Source organism: Pezoporus wallicus, unplaced genomic scaffold, assembly GCF_028554395.1.
Source record: "Pezoporus wallicus isolate ANWC-B61680 ecotype Strahan unplaced genomic scaffold, APGP_CSIRO_Pwel_v1 contig_1876, whole genome shotgun sequence".
Taxonomy (NCBI): domain Eukaryota; kingdom Metazoa; phylum Chordata; class Aves; order Psittaciformes; family Psittacidae; genus Pezoporus; species Pezoporus wallicus.
In genome coordinates this window covers 3,529,548-3,541,578 of record NW_026638337.1, presented here as the reverse complement: position 1 = coordinate 3,541,578, position 12,031 = coordinate 3,529,548, and the positions used below count along the sequence as shown (strand labels likewise).

The 12,031-nt window shown below is 40.2% G+C and overlaps 2 protein-coding genes across 6 annotated transcripts in view; both read left to right on the top strand.

The window, feature by feature from the left end:
* SPART (spartin) overlaps positions 1-5,878 on the top strand; it is a 148,876-nt gene extending 142,998 nt beyond the window's left edge. The window contains exon 8 of one of the 3 annotated variants that reach the window (XM_057410446.1): positions 5,834-5,878. The gene's annotated coding sequence lies outside the window, so the exon portion shown is untranslated. The remainder of the gene's footprint in view (positions 1-5,833) is intronic. The other 2 variants (XM_057410447.1, XM_057410448.1) reach the window with 2 other exon arrangements.
* DCLK1 (doublecortin like kinase 1) overlaps positions 1-12,031 on the top strand; it is a 244,478-nt gene that overhangs the window by 57,771 nt on the left and 174,676 nt on the right. The gene's annotated exons all lie outside the window — the stretch shown is intronic.

Below are 12,031 nucleotides of genomic sequence, written 5' to 3'. Positions count from 1 at the left end.
TCAAGTTCCCTGTGCAGGTGCCTAGAGTATGACATTTTGTGTGGCTTGATCCTGTTTGGATGACAGGAATACAAGTGTCAGGCTTTCTTACCAGACACCATGTGACATTCTCTCAGCAGCTGTTCATGCTAATTTAGTCTTCCTTTGCAGACAGATTGCTTGTGCCTTTGCAGAAGCAAAACTTAAACCACCCAGAATATCTTCATTTACTCTGCAAGACTACTGTAGTTCATCCTTTCCACACTTACCATCTAAACTGCAGTAAATGGACACTTACAGTTTTTTAGTTGTTGAAGGGGGCTTCCTGCTTTCATTTAATAATTTTGCATTTAGTACTTGCTCTTTGCATTCACTCACATGAGTGCTAATGAACTCATTTTCAGAATAGTCTGATTTAACAGGGCTCCTTTTATTCCCTAGAGCAGTATGTTAAATATTCAGATTTCCTGATTGCTTTGAATATCTTGGCTTTAGCGATTATGCAGAATTATTCTAATAATACTGACTTAAAGAAGTAAAATTGTATAAAAATAAAGCAAGTGGCTGGGTAATACAGTAGGAGGCAGACATCTCTGGTGAAAGTTACCTAATTGCAGCCAGCATTGCAATTAAACCTAATGTTTGCCTTCAGTCATGTCAGTTCAGTGCATTCAGTTGGCAGGTCCAGCTGCTTGAACGTCAAGAGAGACTCCAGAGTCAGCCTTCAAAAAAGTATGGATGTAGGATCTACACCCAGTTGAACTCATGAGGAATCAGAGTATTTTGAAAACTATTTCCTCTGCTGTAGATACTATTTTGCTGCAATTATTATTTAAAATATATTGATATTGCCTTCTTGGATTTAAAGTAACTCAGAACAAAGAAACTAAGAAATACTCTTCTCTATATAGACATATTTTGTCCTTATTTTGATGCCTTTTTGAGGGTATTTGAAGACAGTGTGGTGGTTGTTTTTTTTGGGGTTTTATGTTTGGTTTTTTTGCTTGTTTTTTTTTTGCACTGTAGTGAATGTTTCAGAGCTGAGAGTGGTTGCCCTGACTTCAGAGGTGGGACTTGCAGCATTTTAGTTGCTTGTCTGCACATCTGCCTTTTGGCCATAGTATTTAGCTTAAAATAGCCTGTCATAGGGGTAAAATGAGTTATCAGGTCTGATTATTTGTAAATCCTATCCATCTTTCTCAGTGCCAAAGACAAGATGCTCATCTCTTAAACCTATTCAATCTTCCACTTAAATACCATGAACAGAAGGGGTCCCATTCTCTCTCATTTCCATGTGTGTTGGCATGCCAAAGTTGCTTGTTACTGTGAAGTTCTTTATGACTTTAGTGTGATAACATCAATTTTCTTTTCCTTTCTCATATTCTTAGTGTTTCCTTGCAAATTCCTGCATTTTAAGCATTAGTCCCATCAACACTGAGGCACTTGAGTGTCATCACATGGCATGTGTGGGACAGCCAGATGATCAAATCTAGTCAGCATGGTGTGTTTTCGTTCAAAAGGGTGAGTTCTGCCCTGATAATCAACCCTGATAACATAGCATTATTCACGGTTCTCTATCAGATCCTGGCCTCATAGACAATCCTGATTAGCACGTACAGTTGATTAACATTAGGCATACAGATATATTTTTACGCTTTCCTCCCTGAAACAACTTCATCAGGAATTAACAGTTTTCTCTTGGAAACCAGTGGCATTTGTCTAGGAAAACAGAAGCTTCACCTAACCTCAGCTTCAGGAGCAGGTTTTATCTAACCATGTTTGGATTTTCCAAACTGCGAATCTGCAAGTCCTTCCCACGCCCAGATCTGCACACACAGATACGTGAAAATCAAAGGACATAATCTGGTAGAAGTTCTGCTGTCATTATAGGGTATACAAGATGATGACAGTATTGGCTGAAGTGCATTTTTCTAACAGGCAGCATCTGGCTTTTAGTATTAAAAATAAGTCTGTGAGTAAAATTCAGGCTATTCACAATATGTTATCATAAGACTTTTTCAGGAACATTTGTCTTTCAGGTACTGGATAGAGTGATTCATTTCTAATGATAGACATTTTGCCTCTTTGCCGATTCCATTGTTTTAATTCTAAAAATAAATCAATGAGAACAGAGCTTTCTATTTACAGCTTGCCCAGCTCAGGTTAATGAGCCAAAACAAAATATACACAGTGTTATCTGTGAAATAATAGATCATTTGCTGTGGGCAGAAAGCACTCTTCTCAGAAGCAAAGGAATTATTAGGACTAATGAGATACTTTTTTTTTTTTTTTTTTGGTTAGAAAAGCTAATTCAGGAATGAGATGACAAATAGACATATGAGCTATGTATTTTAGAGGATGATGTCGGCTCCATGTGCTGTCCTTATTTACCTCATTTGAAAAGAAATGAGAAGAAGACATAAAGAGAAAAGAAAAAGAAAAATAATCTTATGCAACATGAAAGAAGATACTGTTGTCCTTTTGTTCCTAGTGCCTGCTAGGTTTAGGAAGGAAGAGGACAACAGCATCGCTCCTTAGGTTACAGTTCTGTCTTTAACATCCAAAACTCATTGTGCAGGACTGTTTGGGGTTTGTGTATGTGCCTGTTGTCTGAAGGTGCAAGATCACCAGTCAGTTTTGAGGCAGTGTGTTTCGAACTACTTATAGCTGACTTTTGGATGCCCTGTCACTGGAAGAGTTGAGGCCCGGCTGGCTGGGGCTCTGAGAAAACTGGTCTAGTGAAATGTGTCCCTGCCCATAGCAGGGGTGTTTGGACTCGATATCTTTAAAGGTCTCTTACAATCCAAACCATTCTATGATTTTATGACTTATTTGAAATATACAGCTCCTGTCCATTTGTGGCAGTTTGCATGAACCTCCCATCTCGGTTTAATATTCATTCCTGCTGTAATACATTTTCACAGCAATGTTAGGTTGACCTTTCTTATGGGGCATTATAGACCATCTCTTTGACAGTATTTTCATATTTAGATACAGGTGAACCATTTTAAAAGTAGTTGCTCTATTCTCATTGATACCTCTGCTCAAAGGGAGTTACAGCTTTGTGCTCTCGTTAAGGCCGCTCTCTTCATGGGGTTAGGCAGTCAAAACTGAAATTAAGTAAGGAAATACATGTAAAATAATTCTGTACTCAACAAATAAGTACAGTATCAGCAACTGTGAGTATTTTACCTAACATCTTGGTCTAAGTAAGCTAATTTATGCAAAGAAGTCTTGTTCTTCATTATGGCTGTTACCACAGTGAAGAATTAGTCTCTGCTACAGACTGCATTGCAAATGAGGACATGGGGGAGGAACAGGAAGAGGTGTGTGTGTGTGAGGGCACTGCTAGGTTTCTGTGTCATGTGTGTAAGTCTCTACACCTGAAATATCAGTCATTAGTTTACATTGAACTCTGGAGGAAAAAAGTTCCTCCAAACTTCAGTTGGTACCTCAAAAAAAACCATAAAAAATCACTAGTATCTTGCAGTAAGTGTATTACCTTGCCATGAGTAAGGCTGGAGAGAATTATTCACTTTCTCCTCATTCACCTTTTTTAGACTTCTGCGAGGAAGTGAACTGCAAACAGGATTTTTACTTTGCCAGCAAGTTTTAAAATAGCGGTTCTCTTTTGATTTTAAAAGAAATCAGGCTTTTAGATACACGTTTGGGGTTTGTTTTGTTTTGTTGTTGTTTTGTTTTTTTTTTTTAATTTATTTTAAATTCAGCATTATAAATATTACTCCAGTATAAGTCAGTGCTTTGGTACTTGCCTTTTATCAGCTCCTTACCTTGCTTAGAAAAAAACAAATCTGAATTTACCATGTGTCGTGGTTTAAACCCAGTCAGGTAATTCGTTCGCTCACTTCCCCCCCTTTCTTGCCCTCCCCCTGCTCCTGGAGGGACAAAGAGGAGAATCGAAAAGAATGCAACTCCCACGGGTTGAGATAAGAACAGTTTAGTAACTAAGGTATGACACAAATCACTGCTGCTACCACCAATGATAATAATGATAAAGGAAATAACAAGGGAAGAGAATACAACACCTCAGCACCAGCTGACCGATAACTTGCCCCCCTCAGCCCAACCAAGCTCCGACCGATACCTCCTCCAACCCTGCCGTCTCCCAGCCCTTCCGGCTAACTCCCAGTTACATCCTGGGCATGACGTGCTGTGGTATGTAATAGCTCTTTGGTCAGTTTGGGTCAGGTGTCCTGTCTCTGCTTCCTCCTGGCTTCCCCTCCTCCCTGGCAGAGCATGAGGCTCACAAAGTCCTTGGCCAAACCAAAACATCGCTATCAGCTCTGTTCCCAGGCTGAAAGTCAAAACACTGCACTGCACCAGTTACCAAGATGGAGAAAAATGACTGCTACTGCTGAACCCAGGACACCATGTCATGGGTACCAAATGTTGCAGACATGATACTGAGGGCTGAGCACTTTCAGGTGATTAGTTAGCAGCCCCTTATAATAACAGAAGAGTCTTTAAGTGAAAGTTAATTTCAAGGACTGTTTAATAGAGTTATGGGAAAATGAAGAGATGATGGTGTCCCATGGGTCCTTACAAGGGAAGCACGTGGTGGGTGTGAGCAGTGTGGTGGATCAGAGGCACAGAACTGTAAGGGCAGGGGGACTTCTGGGCTGAACATCCTATGTAATTCTGTAACGTGAGAAGTGACGCTGCTGCTTTTCTCTTTGTGCTTTTGTGGTGAGAAAAATCAGATATTCGCCTGAAAATCTAGGGACAATTAGAGGATAAAAAGGGTGCCTGATCCTCAGTTCTTCAACCTAGTTCTCCCTCAGCATAGGTGGTTTGCATTTCTGTGCATGATCAGAGCACCACATGATTATAGTAACTTGACATTTAGGTTTTCTTGAGTATGCTAACATCTGGGCTAGAAAATTATGGTACTTCATGTTAGCTGGCTTTCTAAACTAATAATGATCTGTGTTATACTTTTAAAAATGTAACAGCTTCATTGTAGACTTAAGTTCTGCTGCCCAGAATAGTTTGACCTGGTTGTTAGAGTGCTTTCGTAAGGAAAGGGAAGTATTTACTTTAACCATTAGAATATTGCTTGTCTACTACCTTTGACTGAAAAGAAATACTCTTGTTTTCCATGACGGAAAGCCTTTGGCTTGTGAAAAAATGCTTGGAGTAAAGCATTTAAGATTGGCAGAGGTGGTATTTAAGGTACATCCTTCCTGCCCCCCAGTTCTTCATGTTTCCTATTAATTGCTCAAATACTCTATTGACTGCTTTTAGTCATTTCAGACCCTGTTCCCAAGAGATCTGATGAAGTACATCATACACAGCCTTTTACTCTTTCTACTCTGGAAGATAAACGCCTCATTACTCTTTGTCAAGGTTTTGCTTTTTTTGAGAACACCTGAAGTTACTTATGTGTTCAGAATTTTTGCGTGCCTGTTAGGAGCTTTCTTTTGCATGAGGCTTTCGCTCCCTTTACCTCATCCATAATTTTCCATTTCCTTTATCCCTAAGGTATAATCACCCAAAAATGCACTGAAATCAAACTTTGAGGGTTCTGAGATATTGGAAGCCCAGCACAGGTCTTGAGAATACTGTAAGGATGGTGTTTCTGTTAGCTGTCCGTGAAGTGCTTATGTACACAGCAACATATGAGTTCATAGTTCCTACACCCAGTTCATTAACTGGAAAAAATAAATTGTTGCAACTAGACAGTGTACACTTGGGAGTGCATTTCTGTTATAAAAGTTCAAAATATTTTTGCTATGTCATAATTACACTATTATATTACAGATCTTTATCTCCTCCATGCAAATTTTTGGCAAAGATTTATACTGGAAGTATTATAGAATCATAGAATAGTTAGGGTTGGAAAGGACCTTAAGATCATCTAGTTCCAACCCCCCTACCATGGGCAGGGACACCTCAGACTAAACCATGCCACCCAAGGCTCTGTCCAACCTGGCCTTGAGCACTGCCAGTGATGGAGCATTCACAACTTCCCTGGTCAACCCATTCCAGTGCCTCACCACGCTCACAGTAAATAACTTCTTCCTTATATCCAGCCTAAACCCCCCTGTTATCCCTTCTCCTGTCACTACAATCCGTAATGAAGAGTCCCTCCCCAGCATCCCTATGGGCCCCCTTCAGATACTGGAAGGCTGCTATGAGGTCTCCACGCAGCCTTCTCCTCTCCAGGCTGAACAGCCCCAACTTTCTCAGCCTGTCTTCATACAGGAGGTGCTCCAGTCCCCTGATCATCCTCGTGGCCTCCTCTGGACTTGTTCCAACACTTCCATGTCCTTTTTACATTGAGGACACCAGAACTGCACACAATACTCCAAGTGAGGTCTCATGAGAGCAGGGTGGAGGGGCAGGATCACCTCCTTCGACCTGCTGGTCACGCTCCTTTTGATGCAGCCCAGGATATGGTTGGCTTTCTGGGCTGTGAGCACACACTGCAGCTGGCTCATGTCCATTTTCTCATCAACCAACACCCCCAAGTCCTTCTCCGCAGGGCTGCTCTGAATCTCTTCTCTGCCCAACCTGCCTGCAATTGCTCCGACCCAGGTGTAGGACCTTGGACTTGGCATAGTTAAACTTCATAAGGTTGGCATCAGCCTACCTTACAAGCATGTCAAGGTCCTTCTGGATGGTGTTGCTTCCCTCCAGTGTATGAACTGAACCACACAGCTTGGTGTCATTATAGTTGTTATTAACATCCCAAAGTTGAGGCATATCTAATGTATTGCTCTGGTTTTCCTTTTAAGGAAGACGTGGCGTTATGATAAATGAATACCACAAGTGTTAGATTTTTACTATACCTTTGAGTAGTGCCTGACCTTTATTGGTGCATAGTTTTATAACTGTGCAGCCCTGAAATAATGTATTCTGGGTTTTGGATTCTGTGTTAATGTCAAATAATCATGGTATTAAAAGAAAAGGAAAAAAAGTTTTAGGCAATTAACTGCCATTTACATTTGTGACCCTTACGAAAAACTTAATGCTCCTGCTCCTACAGTCTGCGGGGGCTTAGTTCCTCTTGTGTGAACTCCTGTTTTTTCTTGAAGTAGGAGCTGGAAATCTGTTCCCAAGCACTAATTTTATCCCACAGACTCATCCAGTACCACTTATCCAGTTCTGATCCAACACCAGCATACCTATGTAATCTTTTATTTCCAAGGAAAAAATTGCAACCTAGCCTCAGTTCAGTGCTGCTCAATACTTCTACTGCACTTTGGAGCTCTTTGAAGCTGGTGCTGGCTGCAGCAAGCTCATTCTTTCCCTTCCCGTATGTACTGTGCAGAGGAATATCAGAAGATACCTGTTTTCTCATCAGTCCTGCAGAAAAAGAAGAAAACAAAGAGGTGACACATCTGCTCATGCTTGTGACGTCCCTAAATATTTCCCTTTCCCACCTTTTGTAACCAAAATGGTCCTTTCCCTCTAGAGGAGGGAAGAACTATGCCTACTTCTCAACTCTGATTTTGTGTTGTAGGGTCAGAAGGTGGTGAAGGTGGTCAGTCAGTCAATGGGAGATCTTCACTGGCAAGAATTTGAATCATGTATTTTCACATCACTAAGGGAATAACTCCACCAGGATGCGGGGCCATAAGAGACCACAGCACTGTTCATTGCTGACTATTTACGCAAACTCTGAAGATGATTTCTGAAAAACATATTGCTGTATTATTCTACAGTCAAGCTGTAAAAGACACACAGTTTATCAACTTCCATTCAGGACTATGCTGTGGAACTGTAGCAGTTCTTGTAATAACGGGTTATTTGAAAAGCTCAGCAGGAATGGGATGGAGTTCACTGCTGATTGCCAGCCAGCTGTTGGCTCACTGTGCCTTGGGCAAGGATGACCAGTGTGGTTCCCAGCGTGTAAGCACACTGCACTGGCCAGACTGCCCCTGCTCATGGGGTGGCAACAAGTAAAACTTCCTGGTGTTGTGTTGTTTCTAATTTTCCAGCTCTTCTGGGTCTCTGCTTTGTACCTGTCCATAACTTTGAGGGCTAGAGTAAATAATTAGATAGAACTAAGGTACTCTTATTGTAATTTCTGAGGCTGGTACTTTCAATTACAAGGTGCCTCTAGTGCCAGTTTACAATGTTTTACCTGCTGTCTGGAGTGGTGCAGAGCTAACAACCATGTTGGAACTTTCACCCTTTTTGTTGCAATCATATTGTATGCTATCTGCTTAAACATAGATTGAATGATCTGCAGTCCCTAAGCAAACCTTCTCTTGATACTGCCTGTTCAGATGTATGTGAGGCTGATAAGCTGATTGAACTCTCCTTGTAGTTCTTCTTTTGAGCTTAAATAGTCTTACAAGCGATTTTCTCTGCCTTGAATTTCTCACTGAGTACATTTTAAAATGCATACTCAATCTTGTAACCTTCCTTTCTGTGTCACTGGAAGCATTTCTTTTTCCAAAGCCCAGGTCCATTAGTAATCTTGCCTAGCAGGCCACGCAGAGCCATTGTTGCTTTAAAACTTTATCTGCTTTTCACTGAGAAATCAGATGACAGTGTCAGTACTGGGCTTTATTGGGCCCGTGATTAGACAAGAATGCAAATTCATTGCGACACTGAGTGAAGGGGGAAGAAAAGGTTTCTGTGTGGATAAAAGCAAAAAGTAGATCCTGTAGGAACTTGCTCAATGACACTATTTTTTCCTAAACTGAAGACCTGTCACTTTCTATATGTGAAATTTTTTAATATGCAAAAGGCAGATATGGCTGTAAGGAGAGCAGTAAGACATTTTAAGATACTTTTATCAAAATCTAGTGGGCAGAGAACTTAGAGCAACAGAATTCTTTCACAGTTCATACTTGACTTTTAATCTGTGTTTACAGTAGATACATATTTACGTATCAATTGAATAAGAAAAATTCAGCAAGGAATTTATTAGATAACCGGGTCAGAATGTAGCTATATGAATTTTCTGTATGTTTGCTGCAATTAAATGGTCTTCTAAGGAAAACAGCAAGAAGTTTTACTTGTTTTAGCTACTTGCTGTGCCTCAGTTGAAAAGGCCTGTGAGAAGCCTCACTTCATAGGTTGACAGTCATTGAAGAGATACTTCCATTTGAAGTCTCTGGTGTTTGTTTTTTTTCCTTTGTTGTGTTTGTTTTTTTCCTTTGTTGTGTTTGGAGGTAGGGAGGAACATCTGTAGACTGATACTGCATAAACATATGAAAAACTCAGTTACTGGGATTTTCTGGTTTGAGGTTATTGTTTCATAAAAAAACAGCCGTATCTGTATCCTTATGTTCCAGCAGACAGAGGGAGGTACAGAGGTGGAAGAGAATAAAGGAAAGGGTGATTGATCTCACCTAGCACTGTCTAAAGTTCAGTGTCTCTAGACTAAGTTAATTGTTCAGAGATAAAATAGATATTTCCACAGGGCAATTCAGTTCTTCTTGGAATAAGCTGATATGACTGATTCAGTGAATTACCCTTTCATGTTTGCAGTCCACTGTTGAGTGTGCTCTGTCTTCAGGCAACAAGCTGAAACCTTTCTCGACTTGTGTGATGTTTGTTTTTAAAGTCAGAGGGTAGTCCTTTAACTTATAATTATTTCATTTTGTAAAAAAAAAAAACCAACCCTCACAGCCCCCCTTCCCCTCAAATACCTAACCCCCCCCCTCTCCTGTAAGGTCTTCTAGGTAGTGAAAATATTAAGCAAATCTTAAAATCTGTGGTTGCATTCTTGGTTATGCTTTGCTGGAACTGAATGCTTGTTAGAGGACCAGCATATTGGTCCTCTAACAGGGAGTTGTCTGTCTCTTATTTCTGTCTTTTTTTGATGGTAGGCTTTCTGTTTTGTTTAGGGATAGTAGGAGAGCTGGGGACAGAAAGAACAAGGCATTTCCCTTGGCAGAGGTGCAAATGCAGTGCTGGCTCACTGCATGCTCTTAAGTCACTTTTTCAGTCACATTCTTTAGCTTCATCCAAACATCTAAGTCTCACTATTGTTTGTGAAGGAAAGAGATGAATTTTAAGTCTGCATCATGATGAGCTGGAAAACTGGCACAAGGACTTGAAGACCCTGAGCAGTTTACCTGTTGTGCCAGTACTCTCTCCATTTTCCTGATGCTACAGAGAGAAATTTCGTAATTACCACCAAACAAGCTCATGCATTAGTTGTCTACAAAATACTATTTGATGTGAACAAGAATTTTTGCAATCCACTAAGCCTTAAGTCTATTGCCTGACTTTAACATCTCCTTTTTATTGTAGAGTGCGAGTCTTGGAGACTTTATAGGCAACATATTGAATAATTAATCTGTACCACCTGCACAGAATGATGCAGTCACCTGCTATGATGCCATCTTATAGCAACTTCCCCAGCACTGGCACTTTTCTGAAAAGGTGTCATCCATACTGTGCACACAGTCAAGATGGCAGATTAAATGTTCCCCAGATGTGTCCCTTGCTGCTGATTTGCTTGTGGCAAAAGGCTGTCTGGAGGCCAATACAAGGGTATTAGGAAATCACTTCTTAAAGCTTGTCAGTTCAGTACAAATAATTGCATGGAGAACTTTGGGTTGAAAGATCTGGAGGTAAATTTGCTCTGATGCTGCTGCATCCCTTGCAGCCAGGCTGGAGGCTAGGATAGATAAAAGGAAGCTCATACAGAATCAATTATCATGATCTAGTCCTCTTATATACACATACTTGACTAATTATTCTACGTCTTCATCCAGATCAGGCTGTTGTCACAGACTGACTTTAGTGATCTGAAAGTTTGTTTGTTTTTTTTGGGTTTGGGTTATTTTGGTTGGTGGTTTGTTTTTGTTTTTTTTTTGGGGGGGGGGGGGGGTGCTTGTATGTAGTTTTTTGTTTTGTTGTGACAATTGCGTGTATTATTTTGACTGATTATGTGGAGATAAGAGGACTGCTTAGAACATGATAGAAAATAAATAGTGAATTAGCTATAAAAAAAAAGAGAATATTTCTAGGGTAGAGCATGTAATAAAGGAGAAGGAATGTTCAAAGACAAAGAACAGTATTGTGGATTAAGGCAAGGGGCTCTACTGGCTATCTGGGACATCCTGGGTCACCTAAGCTCTAAGAAAGGGGATGAGCTGGAAGCAATCTCTAAGCATTATGTGCTTAACCTTTTTTCCTCTGCTTTGTGAGTGCTTTGGAGAAGAATGAACAATGTTGTTTTGGAAAGAAGTTGCTATTTTGAACTGTTTGCTCAGTTACTGGTAACAACTAAGCAAGTCTTACAGTTAAGCTTGTCATAGATTCCCCCAAAACTATAGAGTTGCAAGGTAGTGCTTACAAAGGTGTGAAGGCAGAAGAAATTGTCTTTAAGGAGTGTGTTGGTAAGACAATTCTTATTAGAAGTACGGCATCTAAACTGTAGAGTTACACACAGAATCCCTAGCAGCAGTAAGCAAAAGAACATGGATATATATTTCTGTGAACACTCAATAGCATCCACACTGCGACTGATGGTATCATGGTATATCAGTTAATTTCTCCTAAGATCAAATTTCGTTTTTCATCTTCCCCTTGTCCTGCCTGTAGGTCTATGGGATATATTTGAAAGAAGGGCACAAGTGGCTGTGCTTCTGAATTTAATGCAAGATCTCCTGAAACAGAGAGACACTTCTTAACAAGTGTTGTGGTTTAATCCCAGCCAATAACTTGGAACCGTGCAGCTGCTCACTCACTCAAGACAATGTTTTCTTCTTCATCTTTTTTTTTTTTTTTTTTAGTTATGAAGATGTCTTCTAGCAAAGATGACTTCTGAAAATTCTTCTCTTGCATGCTACTGTGGGCTTCTGCACCCCTTATTTAAAACTTATGGCATGTTTGATGTATTACACGTAATTAAAAATATATAATATTGCAAGGATGCTACATCAGTCAGAGGAAGTTAGTCTTGTATATCTGTGCCTGTATGTATCACATTGTCCCTATTTTGAAATAAACCACAAATATGACTTCTTTGCTGGTATGGTATTTTTGGATAGTCATCTGAACTGTCAATTTTTTTGTTGGAGAAAATTGTTCAATTTCTGTAGCTGAATGAGAAAAAACA